Here is an 8,649-nt window from a genome sequence, read left to right as displayed (position 1 = left end):
TAACCAGGAGTGAGGGCCAGGGCCGTGCGGAGGCCGAGCATGACCGGCCAGGGCGGGGTTTGGGGAAAGTCCGGAGGCGCGTGCAGCTGGCCCGTCGGCGGGCCCTGGCCAGGTTCTTTCCACTCGCTTGGGCTTGGGCCTCAGACAGAAGGTTTCTTTCTGCCCCGTGTTTTCCGGTTAGGTTAGGCGGGAGTCACAGTTCAGTGAGTACACTCTTCTTAAGGCATGATGCTGCAAATATCCTTAAAGGAGGAAAAGCAGGAATACTTGGCTTCCTCCTGGAGCAGTTCAGGGAAATGCCCGCAGGGGGCGCCCTCACGGCCAGGGCCAGAGGAACGGGCTGGAGCCCGCTGAGGCCTGCCCCTCCCGAGACCCTGAGGTTGGGGCGCCGGCTCCACCCCGAGTGGCGACGTGACTGTCCCCTCCGTGTGGCTCGTGGATGCGCTTTCTCCAGACCCTTCAAGTGGTGCATATCCTAAACCCGTTCTCTCTCGCGTCACCACCTGGCTCTAGTCCTCGGATGTTCCTAATGCTGCTGTTTCAACATTTGACTTCTATTTTTAATTTATGAGACATGCAAAATTAAAAAACAAACATGAAACACACACACACACACACACACGCGTGCGCGCGCGCGCGCTTTGCTATGTGGCTTCCGAGGTTTAAATTTTGAAAAAGAAAACTTCACGACCACAGACCACCTCAAACCAGAAATACCTCAGAATTTTCTACTTGTGTACGTTTTATTATATATTTTATTAGTTGTGTTGTCTTGTAATAAGTATATTTTAATGTAAGTTGGCTTTTATGATGAGAAAGTTTAAAAGAAATAGAGAAAAAGAAAAAAAGTTGGAGCCTCCTAGGTAGTGCTGCCGTTTTTGCTGGGTAACACCCCGTGTAAATAGTGGTCACCACCCGTAGGCCGGCTGGCTGTGCGGGCCGAGCCGGGCATTCATCACGCGTGTTTGTCAAGGCTTTTCCTTCTGGTTTCTGTAGGCCATTTTCTCTAAAGCGATCTCTTCATCTTGGGAGGAGGGGGGGAGCGGGCGAGTTGGAGGGCGATGGGGAGAGGCTGACCTGGGGAGCCTGGGAGGGCACCTCCGGGGTATTTGGAGGTTCAGAGGTGTCCCTCCAGCTGATGGGTTGATGTTCGCAAGGACAGGTAGCCCCACTGTAACTTGGTGAAACGGTGGCCCCCAGAGACCCCATGCGGTCATTTTACTTGAGACTTCATTGCTTGAGGACGTGAGCAGCTGTGATCTCGGAAGAGCCCAGAGTTGTCCCTGAATAATCCCACTGTGACTCGGGGTGGTCTGTGCCCGGGAGGGGTGGGGGGGGGGAGGGAGTCTGGGAGTTCCCACCCGAGCTCGGCCCGCTGCCCGCTCGGCATGCTGGGGGTAGCTGTGCCCTCTCCCCCCCCTGTTTGCACGGGGGCGTGGGAGGTGAGTGTGCTTCCCTCCCAGAGCTCCGTGTTTGCTTCGTGGGTCATGGTGGGAGCCGGCTGAGCTGGCTGCAGGGACAGGTCTTCTTGTTTTGTTGTTGTTTGGGGAAGCTATGTTGTTTACTTCTAAAAAAAACTATTTTGTGCTGTGGTATTTTTCTCCCCTTGGAATCATTTTTTTAAACAGCAAAACAGGTCTTACAGCAGTTGCTTTTCTTTTTCGCTGATTTCTTTAAGAAGCTTTAAACTATTTTATTGAAAAGTGCCATATCTCATTTCCGTAGCGTTCTGCTCAGGCAGGGCCGGGCGTCCCTCCTTCCCACCCTCGGGAACCAGGGGACCGCCCGCTCATGTAGCCGACTCCCCCGGGATGACGGGCCTGTTTCTGCTGGGGCATCGCCCGGCCGCTCCTCGTGTGGCCACTTCAGATGTCCTCCGGGGGCTGTTCCTTTTGTGCGCTGGCTGGCTTCGTGGGAGAACAAGTTCGGGCCTGGCTGTGGAGGGCTGGACCACAGCCCTGCGTGGGGACCTGCTGGTCAGGATGCCTTCCTGGCGGCCTGCGTGCCTTTTATCCAGGTGTGGGGTGGGGGGGGGGGCCTCCCTCCTTGCTGACCCTGCGCTCAGCCGAGGTGGCATCTCTCTGGGGCCTTGGCACCAGGATGATGTGTCAGGAGATGGTCCTGTTGGGTGTGGCCGGGAAGAGGGGAGAGGGGAGAGGCCGGGGGTCTGCGCCAGCTCTTTGGGCTTCAGGCTGCCTCTCCCCCTCATGCTGTATTCCCGGCAGCAGCCGGGTGGCCTCTCCCAGGGGCGGGCCTCTCCCAGGCGTCTACCTGCTGCCTCAGATCAGGGGCTTGTCTTTGCCGAGAGGAAGTGCTCTCTCGAGCCTGTTTGTGTTTATGGGGTTACAGGGCCTCTGGCTGTTCTCTTCTCCACGGAGGTTTCAGGTGACATTCACTTCTCGGAGCTCAGGTGGCTCTGGACGGACGGTGGGAACGGAGTCTGCGTCCCTGTCCCTCCCACAGGAGGGGCTGCCCCCTCTGCAGTGGGAGGCAGCATGTCCGGGGAGATAAGGGGCTGAGGACCCTCACCCTCTCCTTGTTGGTGTCCCCGTCATCCAAGCTGGTGTCCAGGCGCCTGGTTGTGTGGGACGGGCTTTAGGGAAGAATGTGTTCTGTCTGCAAACACCCACGATCCCTGTGGGAAGACATCTTTAGCCAGAGAAGTCCACCCGTGAGCAAGAGAGGGAACAAGTGGGGACAGAGGCACTGTTCACAGCGTCCTGAGGGGGCTCTTCACGAGGGCAGTGGGCGGGAAGGCCGTGAACGGAGCCATTAGCCATCCCGAGGCCACTAGCCATCCTGAGGCTGGCGCGAGCCGGATTTTCTCCCGGGGCCGCTGGTCCCCATCAGGGGTCCTCAGGGCAAGGGCTGTAGATGGACCGTTCTCAGGAGGAAGGGAGACCTGGCCACAGGGAAGGTGGGAGCGTCACCAACCTCTGTTCCTCAGCACGGCCTTCCTGGCGTGCTGGCTTCAGCCCTGCCCGTGGAGGGCTTTCCCTGTGCACCAGCCGCTGCGGACTCAGGATCCCTCCTGTCCAGATGTGGCCATGGGTGTCCAGCCTTGAGCATCTTTGGGAGGCTCCAACACCCCCCCCTCCCCCTACCACCACCACCACACACACATATTCTCAAGCAAGGGAAGGGTCTCATCTCCAGGCCACTGAGATAGATCTCCTGTGGCCCCTAGGGGCCAGGATAACTCTTATCATGTCATGTTTGGGAAGCAAAGCAGGTGATCTTATCACCGTTCTCTCCAGTTGGCCGAGTTCTTGCTCCCTGCTACCCTGCCACACTGCCCTGGGCGCTGGGGTTGTGGGTGTGTTGTTTCCTTGGTGACATGCCCAGCTGAGTCTTGAATGTCCACCATGTGCTGCGTGTGGCTCAGAAGGCCAGTCAGGTGGCCCCTGTGCTCTGAGCCACGAGGGCAGGGAAGTGGCTGTGCCGTGTAGGGTGGGAGGGCTGGCCGGCATGCTTGCAAATGGAATTTTGCTCTTTTTAGAATGCATCCCCGGCACCCACTGGTAATACAAGGTTAGAGTAAGCGTACGTCGGTCAGTTTTAAGAATCGGTACTAAAAGCCCAAGAGCCAGGCTTTATTCCTGAGGACTTGACTGGCTAGAAAAACACCTGGTTTGTAAAGCATTTTCCACAACTTAACTCCGTGTGATTGTCAGTGTCGGCTGTTTCCATCTCCCATCGGGTTCTTCACGGCTTCTGTTTGGAGAGAGAGCCATGCACGGTTCACATTTCAGGGGCACGGACCACCTTCCTAAGCAGCACAGCGAGCTGACTCCTCCCCCCTCCCCCCGGGCGAGCAGTCAGAGAGGAGACTGCGTGGTGGCTCTTCCTCATCTGGGCGATGGGAATTCTCCTTGGTCAGTGGCCGCTTACACAAGCTGTGAACTAGTATGATACTCAGCAGCGCATGTGTTCAACCCAGTCATGACAGGTTTACGTCTCAGCGAACTGTGATGTTTTTGGTAAAGAAACAGGCCCGGGAATTCAGTTGATGACATTTTTCATCTCCTCAGTCTAGGTGTGTACATGTTTAACGAATTCAGGGTTATACCCATAGTTCTTGTAGTAAGCTTCCTTGGTCGTTGACTTGTAACCAGCAATTCACCTATGAATGTATCCCAAACCCTTAGGAGGCTTGGAAAAGTTTTTTAAGATAATGATTTAGTTTTGTAGGAAAAATACACTGAAGTTTACAACACCCATTTTCCCCTGGAAATTCAGTTGACTCAGCCACATTGTCACAAGCAATCATCCAGTGAACGTCCAGATGATGTAGTAGGATGCTTTTAATATTCCTTTTTATACTCATTTTGGGTCTACTGTAATCTTCGGTTCGGACAGGAGTTTGAATTTAAAGGATTTACCACTGTCTGTGTTTATTACCAAGCTTTTGCGTTTTGTGAGGGTATCTTCCAGGTATGAATGAAGCAGGACTTCTGACCATGGTACTCCCTGGGTCCCTGTAGTGCCAAAACCAGTGATACTTGATTTGCTCCTTTGGCAGCTTGTAGAGGTAACGCTAGTGGCTTTTCCTCGTGAATGAAAATGCCCATTTTCTAAACGCCAGTGTTTGGCGACAGCCCTGGCGTGTCTCCGGGTGGTCTGGGGCCTGGGCAATTCAGAGAACTGCAAGCCAACTACAGGACACTAAAGAAATAGACGCACGGACCATAAGTGTGTTTGCAGTACGTTACACAGATGTGGGCTCTTCTGGACACCGATGGAAAAGTGTCACATCTTCAAAGTTTACATTTTGGGCTCGGCGTCACGAGACACAGGGCCCATTGGCTCCTGCCGTCCAGGCAGGCGAGGGTGGGTGATGTTGCAGGTGGCGTCCTGCTGTCGTCTGCTGTGGGTTGGGCGGGGGCCCTGCCCTGTCCGTCCCCATCACGTGGGCATCGGAATGTGGTTAGCTAGCACTGTAAATAAGAGAGTAGGTTCTATAATAGAGATACGACACTTGAGATTTTACTTTAAAAAACCTATAGCTCTACATATGTATTTAGTGATATCACCTGACAGACCCTTCCGCGCAGCGTGGAGATTGTTTTATACCAGATTATTTTTATAAAGCCTCGTGAGTTTGAGGAAGAATGATGTAGTAACCACAGTGATGAGCTTTACCTCTCGGCATAAATGTACACTGGAGCAGGGGTGGTGTGGAGCTCTGACTGGGCGCTCAGCTGGATTCTCGGGAGACACTGGCGGGTGGGAGTCCAGTGATGGGTCTTATTGGGCCGGAACTCTGCTGCGGCTGCGTAGGACAGTGATGCCTCGGCGGGGAGCGGGGGGTGAGGGGGTGGGTGGGGGGCATAGGCGAGAGGAGCCTTGCAGTGTTTCACATTTGCGCTTCCTCCTGAGATTTCTTCTGAACAAAGGGGTTCTGAGGTTAAAAATCAGTTTGTAAGCTCCTGTCATAGGCTGCGGTCGTGTGAGGGTGTTTCGGGGAACAGAAATTGTATGGGGGTGCAGATTGGGGCAGGTTGGGACTAGATTTGGTGATAGGAGTAATTCACCAAACTGGGTGATCTAGGACCAAATGATCCCGTGTTGCAAGATAAAATTGCCAGTTGAGTATTTATTTGGAAAGAGGGGGAGGGTGGAGGGGGGTGATCTGTGGGTTCAGTGGTCAGATGGGATGGTGAGCTGCCAGGCACAGCCCGTCCTCTCTGGTCAGGGCGGTGGGGAGGTGAGAGGGGGTAACTCGCTACTTTAGTCCAGTGAGTCAGCCTGGAGCCCATGGGGAAGCTCCGCTCGCACCAGCAGGGCGTCCTTCTAAAGTCTGCTCGGGGCCCTGCTCTTCCCACCGAGCTCAGCATCCCTGCTGTCATGCGAGGCGTCTTCATGTCCGCCTTTTTATTTTGGGGTAGAAAGTGGGTGGTTATTTGGGTGAGCCTCGCCGATGGGGGAATCGGGGGAGTGAAGAAGGAAGCTGATTCTTTGTCTCCGGAACTGGCAGCCGAGGGCCTGTACCCGGCCCTGCCTGCTGGCTGCAGGCGCTGGCTCAGAGGTGCCCCGCGTGGGCCGGTCTGTCAGGGAGGCCCTCCTGCGCCATCTTAAGTCAGCTGTGCTGCTCATCGGTCTGGTGCAGAGGGAAGTTGTACACTGCCCGTCCTGTGCTTGGAATGCGTTTTATTCCGGCAGATCAGCAGCACCCCGGGAACCCACCATCGTTCCTCTCCGTGTCCCCGTTCCTGCGCCCTCCGGCCCGTCTCTGGGAATGTAATTCTGTTGTGCCTTTGTTTTCGTCACCTGCCTCCCCCTAAAAGCAACTGCTGTAAGCTTTTTTCCTTCTTGTCTTTTCTGGCTCAAGCCCCCCACCTTTTTCCTTTTTCCCGGCTGTCATCTCTGGGTGCAGTTTCTGTGCTCCAGGTACTTTAAGAACCAGTTACCTCAGACCTCATGTCGAACAGTGTCACCCTCCAGGCCCTCGATAGCGCAGGCTTGTCACCTACCCAGGCAGGAGCCCTGCCTCGAGTGGGCACTTCTGTGCTGTAAAGGGAGCTCTGTGTTGTGAGGGGGGCGTCTGGCAAGCTCCCCTTGCGCTGCGGTCGGGGGTCTGGAGTGGCATCCCCACGGTGCTTCCCGAGTTCCTCTTCGAATTCTGCCATTTTCAGTATTCTTGCGTCTGGACGGGCAAAGGGATCCCACGGACTGGGCTTGCACACCCATTAGTTCCAAAGATGAGCTCTTGGTAACACATTTCCAGTCGCTGAAGCTCAAATGCCGAACATTCCTTTCAGTGGCAGGCGTCAAACCCACCCTCCACCGCAGTGCATTTGGGGAAGATGTCTGTGGCATACGTTGCTGTGAAACTAGGCCTTTGTGGGATATGGCTGTTTGTCATTTTGATGTATTTTAAATAAATATATATATTTTTTAAAGAGTCTTTTTTACCAGTTCAAAAAGTTTAATTAACCAGCAGTCACCACATCTGAATTTTCGTCTCCGGGGCATGGACAGCAGACCAAGATCAAAAGCGGTCACAGCCGTATGACTGTGGGCGGCCCGCAGGCCGTCGGTGGGACCCCGAGGTCAGTGTTCCCACGGGGTCCTGACTCCGCCCTCATGGTGTGTGGTCTCTGCCCTGCTCCGCGGACTGTGGACCTGAGTCCCTGCAAGTGCTTTAGCCCAGATGGGGTTTTCTCCCAGCACTGCCACGAGTCGTGTGTATGTGTAGCCAAATAATTTCTCCATAAGGGAAAAACGCGCTCGTCCGAATTCTACCAGCAACGACAGAGATGAGAGCAGGAAAGATGAGGCAACAGTTGCGTTTTGATTTGGGAAGCATCCATGCCGCTGTCCCATGCCGTCTGAGAGCCGGTGATCACACAGAGATTCCTGGGCGATCTCAGCTGAAAGTGTTGAGACCGTCTGCGGGGGGAGGATTGTGAAAATGCCAGCGGCTTTCCCCCCCCCTTTTTCCCCCCGCTTCGAATTCTGTAAAAAGGCAGAGAACATTGAGTGGTACTTGAGATTTGGGGGTGAGGGTTACCGCAGATTAGAAACATATTTCTAGATTTCAGTTCCACACCACAAATCAACACAATGCCATTTTCAACTGTAGAAAAGAATCTGCTTATGCATTTGACATGATCTTAAGGGCAGCGTCAAAGGCCGAATTTTTCACCTGTTAATGTTTCTCCACATTTGTCCTTGAATCTGAGTCACTAAACAGTACTGTAAACTTAACCTCTATCGAGTTTGAAGTCAATTCTTGTGAAAAGAGCTCCTGCACGTAACAGATTCGTAAAGAAACATAGCAGCAGGGTACAGAATTTGCCGGACCAATTCTGGAACCAACAGAAAATGTCACCTCTCATTTGCCATCTTATATGTCAGTTTTTACCAGCGACTTCTAAATTTGTACATTATTTGTAAGGAGAAGGAAAACCCTAAGACTTGTCTAACTTAGTGGAGAATGTGTGTGTGGGGTTTAGGATGATAGCGAAGTCTTATTGAGCTGTGTTATCTAACTTGTATATAAAAACATTGTAATTAAAAGTTTGGATTCACCTGTTTCTTGCAGTTTTAAAACCAGTAATTGCAGACTCTGGAAATGTGACTCGTCTATGATTTAAGGCTGTTAGAAGCGAGGAAGCTCTTCAAGTGCTAAAACGAAAGACTTCTAGTTTTTGGCTCAAATTCAATTAAGTACTGTTTGTATACCAGGATATGTGAGATGTAAATGTAATAGGTCACTTTCACCCTCGTAGCTATAAAATGAAATTTTTGTAGGACAGAAATAGCTTGTACTACTGAATTAACAAAAGTTTTACTGAAGTATCATGTTTTAAAAACTATATCTATATATATATATATACAGAGTTAAGTTTGTTGCTGTTACTCTGTCTGGATTTCAAACCGTGTGCTGATATATATGTTACACACACATATATATATTATATACACGCACACATCGAAAATGGCCTAAAGCAGACATCCATGTAATTACAGTTGCAAAATGAAGACATTTTGGAAAGAACATTGTATCATAGATCATTCATTTGCAGTGGCTCTTTGTTCCTCTTTCCTGTGGTAATTTTAGAAATGAGTGTCAAGTTTGAAATTAGCTCTACATTGGGGTTTTGCTGCTTGAACTCTGCACTGGGTCCTCAAACCGATGTGAAT

This window comes from Myotis yumanensis, unplaced genomic scaffold (assembly GCF_028538775.1).
Source record: "Myotis yumanensis isolate MYYU_CA2020_CCGP unplaced genomic scaffold, mMyoYum1.0.hap1 SCAF_14, whole genome shotgun sequence".
NCBI classification, from domain to species: Eukaryota; Metazoa; Chordata; class Mammalia; order Chiroptera; family Vespertilionidae; genus Myotis; species Myotis yumanensis.
The sequence above is the reverse complement of the archived record's forward strand: the minus strand, read 5'-3'. Positions refer to the sequence as shown.